Source organism: Enhydra lutris, unplaced genomic scaffold (genome assembly GCF_002288905.1).
Source record: "Enhydra lutris kenyoni isolate GAN:26980312 unplaced genomic scaffold, ASM228890v2 scaffoldscaffold19, whole genome shotgun sequence".
NCBI lineage: Eukaryota > Metazoa > Chordata > Mammalia > Carnivora > Mustelidae > Enhydra > Enhydra lutris.
The window spans coordinates 25413092-25425114 of record NW_019154103.1 but is presented as its reverse complement, the minus strand read 5'-3'; the positions used below and the strand labels follow the sequence as shown (position 1 = coordinate 25425114).

General features: G+C 38.5%; 1 protein-coding gene across 1 annotated transcript in view; it reads left to right on the top strand.

Moving 5' to 3' along the window:
• Positions 1 to 12023, top strand: part of LOC111148408 (solute carrier organic anion transporter family member 4C1) — a 65242-nt gene that overhangs the window by 20395 nt on the left and 32824 nt on the right. The gene's annotated exons all lie outside the window — the stretch shown is intronic.

Sequence of the window (12023 nt, the reverse complement as noted above, 5' to 3'; positions counted from 1 at the left end):
TGTGTTGTTTCTACACAGTGTCTCCAAAAAATATATTTTGGACTGAGGGAATTTACTTGGGTGCCTCTTAACACTCCCACACTCAATAGTACTTGTTAAAGGATAACTATGGCAACCAGAGATAAAAGCTGAAGACTTACAAATGCTCTGTAAAATCCTAGACCAGCTGAGGTACAGGCAGGAAGTAAAGGGAACAAAACCTGGATGATAGGAAAGGAAGCAATGTTTGTCAACTCGGTCTTTCCGACCAACTCTAGAAGGAAGAACTGTGGAGCTTGTTAATTGTCCTACTGTTATTTTCCTCTGCCTGTTACATGAAGACCACTGATGAGGACCAACATTTCAGTGTTGGTTTCAGGTAGGATAATAACTGGATTGACGTTACCCCATGATGATGTTTTAGTGATAGATTCTTGTGGATTTCTTGGTTGCAGATAGTGTTTCTCATCTGGACAAGGATAAAAATGGATGCTAAGATACCAAAAATACCCCACAAAAAATGGATAGTCCTGGATGGATATCCTCTATTTGTCTTTCCATATCTGTCATTCATTTTATCACCCAGTTTAATAGAATAAGGCCCATGGACTATGTTGCCTCAATACTTTGCTACCAGGATTCTTGTTGGGTTTAGCCAATGGGAGTTTGCATATTGGAAAGAAAGAGGTCGTAGTACTTATTTTCCTGGTATGTTCCCCACCAGAGTTGGTGCATAAGTTACTGTGTGCCTTTATAGAACTAAGCTACAGTTTTTGTAGTGTTTTGGCAGCTGCCTAGTGGTACTGGCACTTACTATTTGTTCCCTTTAACTCTGTCTTTGTAAAAAATCCATACCCATAAAAAATGTTAAATTTCCCTCAGTTATCCTTTCTGTCTGTATTCTACTACAATCTTCTGTGATACATAAAAAAAAAAATGCATACATGGGGCACCTGGGTGGCTCAGTGGGTTAAAGCCTCTGCCTTCGGCTCAGGTCATGATCCCAGGGTCCTGGGATCAAGCCCCACATCGGGCTCTCAGCTCAGCAGGGAGCCTGCTTCCCCCTCTCTCTCTGCCTGCCTCTCTGCCTACTTGTGATCTCTCTCTGTCAAATAAATAAATAAAATCTTTAAAACCAAAAAAACCCCCCAAAAAACCCAAAAAAACCCCCCAAAAAACAACAAAAAAATGCATACATATTTTCTAGCTTTATGGTCTTTCAAAAAACATTTCGATTTAACGTTCCTCTTTACAAGTGACTTTTTTTTTTTAAGATTTCATTATTTATTTGAGGGAGAGAAAGAGAGAGAGAGAGTGAGTAGGGGGAGGGGCAGAGGGAGAGAATCCGAGGTAGACCCTTGAGCCAAGCACAAGCCCATCGCGGGGCTCAATCCTATGACTCTAAGAACAACACCCAAGCCCAAACCAAGAGTCAGAAGCCCTACTGACTAAGCCACACAGGCACCCCCCAAATGACTGCTGTTTTGAAATGGAGTAGTGCTAATACTTTATAACAAATTGGGAAACTTTGTATTTTCTTCTCTATATAGGAATAGTTTAAATAACATACAAGGGTTGATTGTTTTTGGTTGAGTTTTGATATAAATTCTCCAGAAAAAAAATATTTAGAGGTAGACTTCTGATTCCCATTTCAATTTATTCCAGAATCATAGATATGTACAAATTTTATATAAAGTCAATATTTTAATTTTAAGACATTTTCAAATTTCTTGGTGTAAGATTATACATAGAATTTTCTACTGTTTTAAAAAAGGGTTTTATGCCTTTGTGGTCATTCCTATGAGATTCATGGTGTGTTGGATTCTACTTTTCTTTCCTCCTTTTTTTTTTTTTTTAAGATTTTATTTATTTATTTGACAGAGAGTTTGAGAGAGAGCACAAGTAGGAAGAGTGGCAGACAGAGGGAGAGGGAGAAGCAGGCTCTCTGCTGAGCAGGGAGCCTGATGTGGGGCTCTATCCCGGGACCCTGGGATCATGACCTGAGCCAAAGGCAGCCACTTAACTGACTGAGCCACCCAGGCACCCCAGGATTCTACTTTTCTTATCTTGTAGTGAGTTATGGCCACTTACTTTAAAAAAGTAGATTGGCTGTTAGAAATTATATTAAGTTTTTCTCCTTATTTTATGTTGATAGAAACCCTTATAGAAATGTCTTGAATTATATCCCAAGCTATTTAAATAACCAAGTAATTTTACTTTATGTTACCATTAACCATGCGATGAATCTGTTAAATACTTAGGCTCTTTAGTCGTAGAGATTTTGGTAGTAGATAATCTAATCTTGATTTTGCCTATCTGTAAAATGTGGACAGTAATGGTACCTCCTTCATAAGTTGTTTCTGGGAATTAGATAATACATGATAGGGAAGGATCTTGCATAAGATGATCACGGTTATGGCTAATAACATAAGTGAGGATCGAATGTAAGTAAGGCATGATAAGCAAGAACCTGGTGAGTAAAATAGACAGTTAAAACTTCAGGGTTCATTGTCACTGAATGGAGAAAGAGAATAGTAAATAAAGATAGCGTTTCCTTTGGGCAATTTGGGAGACGTGGAAATTGAGCCGGACTTGAGCAATGGGTATGATTACAGCGGGAAAAGCATATGGTGTGGTCATTTTAGGCAAGGAATATAATGTTGAGTGATTCTCATGTTTTAAGCTTGATAACTAAAAAACATAAACAGATATAAGGAAATGAGGCAGAGAAGATGGTTTTTTGAGAATGATGAGTTCTGTAAACAGACATTTGAGGTAGAAATTTGGCATTAGAAATGTGGTTCTAGGGATGCCTGGGTGGCTCAGTCGGTTAAGTGGCTGCCTTCGGCTTGGGTCATGATCTCAGGGTCCTGGGATAGAGTCCTGCATTGGGCTCCCTGCTCAGTGGGGAGCCTGTTTCTCCCTCTGCCTGCCACTCCCCCTGTGAGTGGGGGAGTGAAATCCCATCTCAGCCTGTAGCATCCTGCCCTACCCTTGGCCGCAGGATGGGCCCAGAGGAAAACGTGATTTCTTATAAGACGTCCAGGTTTTGAAGGTCAGTGCCTGCGGAGAAACAGGCTGTGAGCCTCTGAGTGGGGATGCGGATTGGACAAAGTTTGATATTTAACTTATAAATGTCCAGGTATGTAGATTTTCATTTTCTCCTTTACCTTTAGTAGCTGCACAGATTAGTGGGTAGGACTGAACACTGGTTTGTCGCTTAAGCAAAGTTCTAAGCCTTAGTTTTATTGGCAACATTCCCTCTGTTCATGAAGAGCGCAGGCGCTCCCTCTTGTGGCGTACTGTCAAAACAATGTTTTTAAATTAGTGTTGAATGTATTTTGCCAGGAATTGTTTTATTTCTCATTAGATGTTGAAATTCTGGGTTCAGGCACTTTCTTCAGCTAATAATACTGCATAATTCACATAATAGGTAAACCTAGCTATTTGAAAAATCTGTTTTATAACAGGTGCAATGTAATAAATTATTTAATATTACTTAGGATGGATAATCTTCATGTCTCCGTGGCATCTCAGAATGAAGTATTTCTTGGTAGGCTGAACGGAACCCTCTAGTAGTTGCTGTTTTTGTTTTTTTTTTCAGGAAAGGGTAATTCCGTGAGATTTATAATGTGTTTAAATATTTGTCTTTTGCCTTTATACTTGAATGATAGTTTTAAGATTTATGAGTTACCTTTTCTTTCACTGATTACTTTTTAAAAATAATTTCCTTTGCTTTATGAGATTAATGCTGCTCTAGAGAAGTCTGATGCCAGTTAAGTGTTTTTTATTTCCTTCTACATAAGTTATTATCTTTTTTCTTGATGGCACAAGTGTTTCTTCATCTTTAAAATCTGATAACTTGGGCACCTGGGTGGCTTAGTGGGTTAAGCCGCTGCTTTCAGCTCAGGTCGTGATCTCAGGGTCCTGGGATCGAGTCCCGCATCGGGCTCTCTGCTCAGCAGGGAGCCTGCTTCCCTCTCTCTCTCTCTCTCTGTCTGCCTGTCTACTTGTGATCTCTTTCTGTCAAATAAATAAATAAAATCTTAAAAAAAAAATTGCAAACTTACTATGTCTTAAAAAAAAAATCTGATAACTTTATAAGGGAATAGTCTTGAAAGCCCTGCATCAAATTTCCTGGGATGCCTTATGCCCTTTTAAATTATAGATCGGTCATCATTTATTTCAGAAAAGTTTCCTAAGTTTTACCTCAAAGTATATACTTTTTCCTATTCTGGTTGATTGTGCACATATTTGATTTTCTTTGTCTGGATCTCATTTCTATAATTTTCTCTCAAATCTTTTAAGTCTTAGTTTTGGTTTATTTAATTTTGTTCGTATTTCTCAAGTCACGGATATGTATTCTCTCTCCTTGTAATTCTCAGAGTCCTGTTTTCTTTTGCCCATTTTGATGTGACTTTCATTTCTATGGTAGTTTTCATTTTATTTCATGTCTTGCCTTGAATTTTTTCCATCTATTTTTTTCTTCTCTTATTCATCACATTTATGAACTTATTTAATCCTCATTTTCAGTTTTTGATTTTAAGAAGCAATTGTTGTCATCACTTTTAAAGCATGGAACTACGGTAATTTAAAAATCTACATCATAGTGATGTTTTTGTGGAGACTCTTCTGCCATGTGTTTTGCCTTTCCTTTTTGGTTATTATTCACCCTTCAAGGAAGCAAATTCTTCCTTGGTTAACTTTTTGTAAGATGTTCGTATTAGTTTTTTATTGCTGCATAACATATTATGCAAACTGAATTTGAAACAGCACAGTAATTCTATCTTACTATCTCTGTGGGTCAAGAGTCTGGCACAGCTCAGCTGGGTTCTCTGCTCAGAGTCTGAAACTCAGGGTGTCAGCTGGCTACATTCTCATTTGCAGCTCTTCAGAAGCTCCTTTTCCAGGCTCATTAAACTGTTGGAAGTAATGCTTTTGGGGGATTGTTTAACTGAGATCTCCATTTCCTTGACAGTCATCACTGGTTGTTGCTGTCAGCTTCTAGAAGCTCTCTGCATTCCTTGGCATGTGGTCATCTCCATCTTTAAAGCCAGCAGTAGCTCAGAGAACCCCTCCTTGACTTCAGACTTTTCATCCCTTTTCTTCCAGACTGCCCCATTTGTTGGCATATAATTTTCCCCAGTATTCTTGATGATTCAATGAAATCTTGTCATTGTTTGTATTTCTCTAGTGTTGGTTGTGGTCTCTCCTCTCTCACTGGTGATTTCTTTTTTCTTTTTGATACGTCTGGCTAGGGGTTTATCAATTTTATTAATTCCTTTAAAGAACCAGCTCCTAGTTTCATTGATCTTTTCTATCATTTTTTTCCCTGTATCATTTATTTCTGCTATAATCTTTATTCTTTCCTTTCTTCTGCTAGCTTTAGGGTTCATTTACAGTTCCTTTTGCAGCTCTGTTGGGTGTAAGGTTAGGTTGTATAGTCGAGATTTTTCTTGCTTCTTGAGGTAGCCCTGTATTGGTATATCCTCCCCTCTTATGTCTGCTTTTGCTGTATCTTAGAGGTTTTAGACCATCATGTTTTCATTTTCATTTGTTTCCATGTATTTCTTCTATTTCTTCTTTAATTTCCTGGTTGACCCACTCATTCTTTAGTAGGATGTTCTTTAACCTCCATGTATTTGTGATCTTCCCAATTTTTCCTCTCATGGTTGACTTCAAGTTTCATAAAGCTGCAGTTGGAAAATGTGCATGGTCTGATCTCAGTCTTTTTATACTGGTTGAAGCCTCTTTGTGACCCAGTATGTGGTCCGTTCTGGAGGATGCCCCATATGCACTCGAAAAGAATGTTTATTCTGCTGCTTTAGGATGAGATGTTTTGAATACATCTGTTAAGTGCACCTGGTCCAGTGTGTCATTCAAAGCCATTGTTTCCTGGTTGATTTTCTGCTGAGATGATCTGTTCATTGTTGTAAGTGAGGTGTTAAAGTTTCTTACTATTATTGTGTTATTATCAATGAGTTTCTTTATGTTTGTTATTGTTTCATATATTTGGATGCTTCCTAGGTGGGGGCATAAATATGTACAGTTGTTAGATCTTGTTGGATAGATCCCTTTATTTTGATATTGTGCCCTTCTTCATGTCTTGTTACAGTCTTTGGTTTAAAATCTAGTTTGTTTGACACAAGTATGTCTACTCCAGCTTTCTTTCTTTTTTTTAAAAGATTTATTTATTTGACAGCGATAATGACAGTGAGAGAGGGAACATAAGCAGGGGAGTGTGAGAGAGAGAAACAGGCTTCCTCGTGAGCAGGGAGCAGACTTGGGGCTCTATCCCAGGACCCTGGGATCATGACCTGAGCCAAAGGCAGACGATTAACAACTGAGCCACCCAGGTACCCCTCCAGCTTTCTTTTGATGTTCATTCTCCATCTCTTCACTTTGAATCTGCAGGTGTCTTTAGGTCTGAAAGAGTCTCTTATATGGGAAGCATATAGATGGGTCTTTTTTTTTTTTTTTAAATCCTGTTACCCACTGTCTTTTTTTGGAGCATTTAGTCCGTTTACATTGAGAGTGATTATTGATAGATTTGAATTTAGTGCCTTTGTGTTATCTATCAGGTCATTGTTTCTGGAGATTTTCTCTGTTCCTTTCTAGTGCTTGTTGCTTTTGGTCTTTCTTTCCAACTCAATGAGTCCCCTTTAATATTTCTTGCAGGGTGGTTTAGTAGTCATGAATTCCTTTAGTTTTATTTGTCTGGAAAATTCTTTATCTCTCCTTCACATTCTGAATGACAACCTTGCTTGATAAAGTATTCTTGACTTCATATTTTTTTCCCATTCTGTATGTTGAGTATATCATGCTATTCTCTTCTGGCCTGTCAGGTTTCTGTTGATAGGTCTGCTGCAAACCTTATACGTCTTCCCTTGGAAGTTAGGGATTTCTTTTGCCTTGCTGCTTTTAGGATTTTTTCCTTTTTTCTGTGTTTGGCAAATTTTACTATTATGTATCTTGGTATTGGCCAGCTTTTGTTGATTTTTGTGGGAGTTCTCTGTGCCTCCTGGATTTGGATGTTTGTTTCCTTCCCAGATTAAGGAAGTTTTCAGATATCATTTCCTCAAATAAACCTCCTGCCCCTTTTTCCCCATCTTCTTCTGGGACTCCTATGATATGAATGTTACTATGTTTTATGTAGTCACTGAGTTTCCTGTATCACTGATTTGTTTCTCTGCTTCTTGCATCCTTGTGCTCATTACATAAATTTGGCTTTGCATCTTGGTTATAGCATTTTTATTTCAGCCTGACTAGTTTGGGGTCTTTTATCTTTGTGGTAAGGGACTCCCTGGTGTCTTCTTTACTTTTCTGAAGCCCAGCTAGTATCCTTATGATTGTTGTTTTAAATTCTTGGTCAGTCATATTACTTTTATCTGTTCCGATTGGATCCCTGGCCATGACCTTTTATTGTTATTTCTTTCGGGATGAATTCCTCTTCCTTGGCATTTTATCTAGGAGTCTGTCTTCTTTTCTGTGTTAAGAAAGCCTGCTATGTTTCCTGCTCCCGAGAGTAATAGCTTTATGAAGAAGAGGGCCTGTAACCTCTAGGACCTGGAACTTTAGGCAGTGTTTCTGGTGTATGTTGTGTGTACTCTGTTCCTGTGTTTTGGCTGCTCTTTCCCTCAAGTCATTCTGCAGAGTTTGTCCCTGCCAGCAGTGGGAATGTTTGATCCTTGTCCAAAGTGTGGAGAGTTTTAACTAGGTGTGTTATGGGCTGCTTGTTAAAAGGGACCGGATCCTGTTTCCACTAGGGCTGAAGCTTTGCAGCATTCTGTGGTCAGTGGACTTGGTGTCTGTAGGAGGTTCATCCCGGTCTCCTGGGGGAGGAGTGCTGGGTTTCTGGTGCTCTGGTTCTCAGGCACACTTGCCCTTGTAAAGAATCACCTGCAGAGCGCAGGTTGGTGGGGCTTTGTGTAAGCGGCTGAGGCCTTCACTGTTGGTGCTGTTCTGCTTACTTAAGTCAGTCCATGCTGATGTGGGGCAGAGAAAAATAGTGTCAGCCAGGGGGTCTGGTCTCCACAGTTTGTGCCTGATGCTATTTGGGAAGCCCTCGCAGAAGAGGGGTCACTCTCTCCTTATGTGTCCCAGGCATTCCTCAGGTCCCTACCTTCATCCTGTCTGTGTCCAGACTGTCTGCCTTCCCAGCAGTGTACTGCACTGTGTTTTATCTTAGGCATGCCAGCTGACTTTCAAAACTCTAAACTTTAGGGACCCAGCTCAACACAGACTATATTTGGTCTTCTGAAGGAGGGTCTTCCTACGCTGTGGCTGGTGCCAGTTTGTCCCAGACCAATTCACAGGAGCTTGGAGTTCAGAGAAAAGCAGAGCAAAAAGCTGGTGTCCAGGGTAGCTGCTTTCAGTGGGTGTGTCTGTGCTAAGGGACTGGGCAGCACAGTGGTGCCCTCTGTCACATTTGTCCCCTGAGATGTAATGCCACTTCTCCCACATGGACTCCAAGAAGGAATAACTGTCTCCCCCGGTTTGTCCCAGGGGATCCTCATATTGCGATATCTGCTTCCAGGTCTCTGCCCTCCCCCATCTTCCTTCCCCCCCCCCCCCCCCCCCCCCCCCCCCCCCCCCCCCCCCCCCCCGCCGCAACCCAGAAGCACTATCTGCTGGCTGGGCTCCACACTGACAGTGGCACGGATTTCTAAAACTCCAGTTTTTGAGTTACACTGGTTGTGAAAACTAAAAATAATCAGTGCCTCTTATTTTCCCTGGTATTAGTTTGGGGGAAGTATTTTTCATGTGAGATCCCCTGCATGCTGTGTGCGCTTACTCCCTTTCTCTTTCTCTCAATCTTTCCCTCTCTCTCTGTCTCCACTCTCCATCATCAGGGCTCCTTCCCCCCTCCCCAAAGTCACGTCTCATCTCCATGCTAACCACCTTCCATGTTGTGGCTTTTCTCCCTTTAGTTGTGCATTTCGATCTCTCAGTTCTCTGATTTCTTGGGTGTTTAGAATGATTTGATTTTTATCTAGCTGTTTTGGAGGGAGGAGGCAAGCATAGGATCTTCCTACTACTATGTGATCTTAACCCCACCTCCCCAGGTTGGATTCTTTCACTTAGCAATATGTATTTAAGATTCATCCAAGCCTTTCTGTGGCTTGATATGTCATTTCTTTTTATCAATTCTAAGAAAAGCAATAGAAATTATTCAGAAATAATATAGAGAGTAATATATTGGGTATAGTAGTTTTCATAAGTAGATCTTAGGCCTTGTTTACTTGGGAAAAACGATACAAGATGATGTTAATTGTTACCAAGCTTTTCATGTAGTACTGTGAAATAGGTCATAACTGGGATAACATGTTGATATCTCAAAGCCTAGACAACTGAAGTAATTACAAGGGATTTGGTCCAGAAAAAGACTGCAGAGATCAGTTACATAAAACAGTATCCAAAAATAAACCCACACCTAAGAAATTTAATTTGGTTAAATTTGGTTAATCAGACAGAATACTACATTCCAATTTTTTTCCCACTAAACTGTATTACATATGAATTAAAAATACTGTTGAGAAACACAAAAACCTGAGTTTGAATTGTGTTGGGTCCACTTGTACACAGGGTTGTTGTTTTTTTTGTTGATATAGTACAGTACTTACTGTAAATGTATTTTCCTTATGACTTTCTTAACATTTTCTTTTCTCTAGCTTACTTTATTGTAAAACTTTAGTACCTAATACATGAAACATACAAAATATGTGCTAATCAACTATTTATCAGTAAGGATTCTTTTCAACAGCAGGCCGTTAGTAGTTCAGTTTTGGGGGGAGTCAAAAGTTATACATGGATTTCTGACTGTGCAGGGACTGGTGCCCCAACTCCTGCATTGTTCTGGGGTCAACTGTAAAGTAAGAAAAATTCTATGGTAAAATCATGTTAATTTATATGTACTCTTGGAGAAGGGAAGACTTTCATTAAGTCAGATATCAAACTTGGAACCTATGAAGTAAATTTGAAAAATTCATAGAAAATATATGCAAGTGGCCAATAGACATATAAGAAATGCTTCATTGTATTGATGATCCTAAAAAATTGAATTAAAAAATACGTACACACACACATGTGCATGTATTTGTTTAACCAGAGAGATTGGAAGTAGTTTAATTTTATTATGCAAAGTGTTGCTGCATTGCTGGTGTGATTGCGTATTTGTTTAACTTTTTGATAAGGCATTTGGCAATATCAAAATACAAGTATTTACACACTTTGACCTTCCACTTTTTAGAAACTGTACTACAGTTAGGCTTGCATAAATATGCCAAGGAAATTCTTAAAATGCTTGTCACAACATGTTTGTAATGACCTAAATATATGTACAATATAATAATAATAAATGTTATGTTACTAATTATTAAGTGTAAGTTGTGAATTAAGATATACTACATTTATGCTGTGGGATGTTATGGCAGCCCACAAAGAAATTTAAATACAGTTAAATTCCAACATCAAGGATGTCAGCACAAGAGTGAAATCTGGAAGTTGTTAAGCATGAGAATAGGATGGTTAGTATGACAATACTTGTGTAAAAAAAGTAAATGGATATAAGATGTGTGAATGTGTGAGAAAATACCTAAAAAAAAATAAAAGGAACTGTTGACAGTGGTCATTACCTCCATCTGAGTTACATGGGAGAGTATCAAGTAGAGGCAGGCAGGGGGAAGGGAGAGTTTTGTATTTCTCTTGGTCTTTTTCTGTGCTATTTAAAATTTACTTAAACATGTTGAAACCTCATGGACTACTTCCTCTGGGGAAAAAACAAACACCAAACCCCACAGCATACTCACATGGTCAAAATATCAAGTAGATTACTACAAAGAGATATTTCTCTACTATAAAAAGAAATGGGAAAAAATAATAAACCAAGAAATACGTGTAAGTATATTTAGTTGTGCAGGGTATCAAATAATAAGAGATCATTCTTAGTCCAATCTGCTATCTCCAGAAAAGTGAATATTGAAACCAGAAGTCACAGGTCAAATGTCTGACATGGCCAGGGAGGTAAGACAAATAATGCAGACTTGGCCCGGTTATGAATACAAAATATCTGCTGAAATATTCATCAACCTCTTATAATAGTCAGATTATAAAAGGGTATATTATAGGGTATATTTTAAATTATAAGGTATATTTTATTTTATTTTATTTTTATTTTTTTTTTAAAGATTTTTTTATTTATTTGACAGAGATCACAAGTAGGCAGAGAGGCAGGCAGAGAGAGAGGAAGGGAAGCAGGCTCCCCGCTGAGCAGAGAGCCCAACGCGGGGCTCGATCCCAGGACCCTGGGATCATGACCCGAGCCGAAGGCAGAGGCCCCAACCCACTGAGCCACCCAGGCGCCCCTATAGGGTATATTTTAAATTATAGGGTATATTTTACATTTTAAGTTAAAGTAAGTTTTTTACACGTAAAATTTACATCTGAAAATCTGATGACCATGGACCAGTTAAAGAGTCTTCAAGATTGGTGCTTTGGGGGTCTTACTCATCTCACTCTTCAGGAAGTAATACATCTTGATCTGATATTAAGGAAATGAAAATAGAATGATCTAAGGCTGTTGTTAAAATGCAGTTTCCTGGATACTACCAGCTTCAAAGGGAAAGAAGGTGCTGGGAATATATTTTATCAAACATTTTTATTCATTAATATTATCAGGTGAGTTTAGGAAATATGGGTTTACTATAATATCCTGACTTTGTGATTTTTAAGATTTTAATGAAATCTTAAAAATAACAATTTTTTCTTTGATGATATTCAGAAGAATATTTTTTAGGGCCGAAGGTTGCTTCAAAAAATAAATTTAGTAAACTAGTTTGAGCTATAAGAAAGAACTAGACATAACTTCAAGTATTATGGCTTTGTAGTGAATATTAAGAAATTACTATTTTGACCAAAATGTCATATAACCTAAGTACGCTTTTCATATGTGTTCAGGGTATTGATTGATAATTCAGTATGCTGGTCATACTGTATTTATGACTTGGAAAGAAAAATAAAAGCTCGTTTTTTTGTGTTTTGTTTTT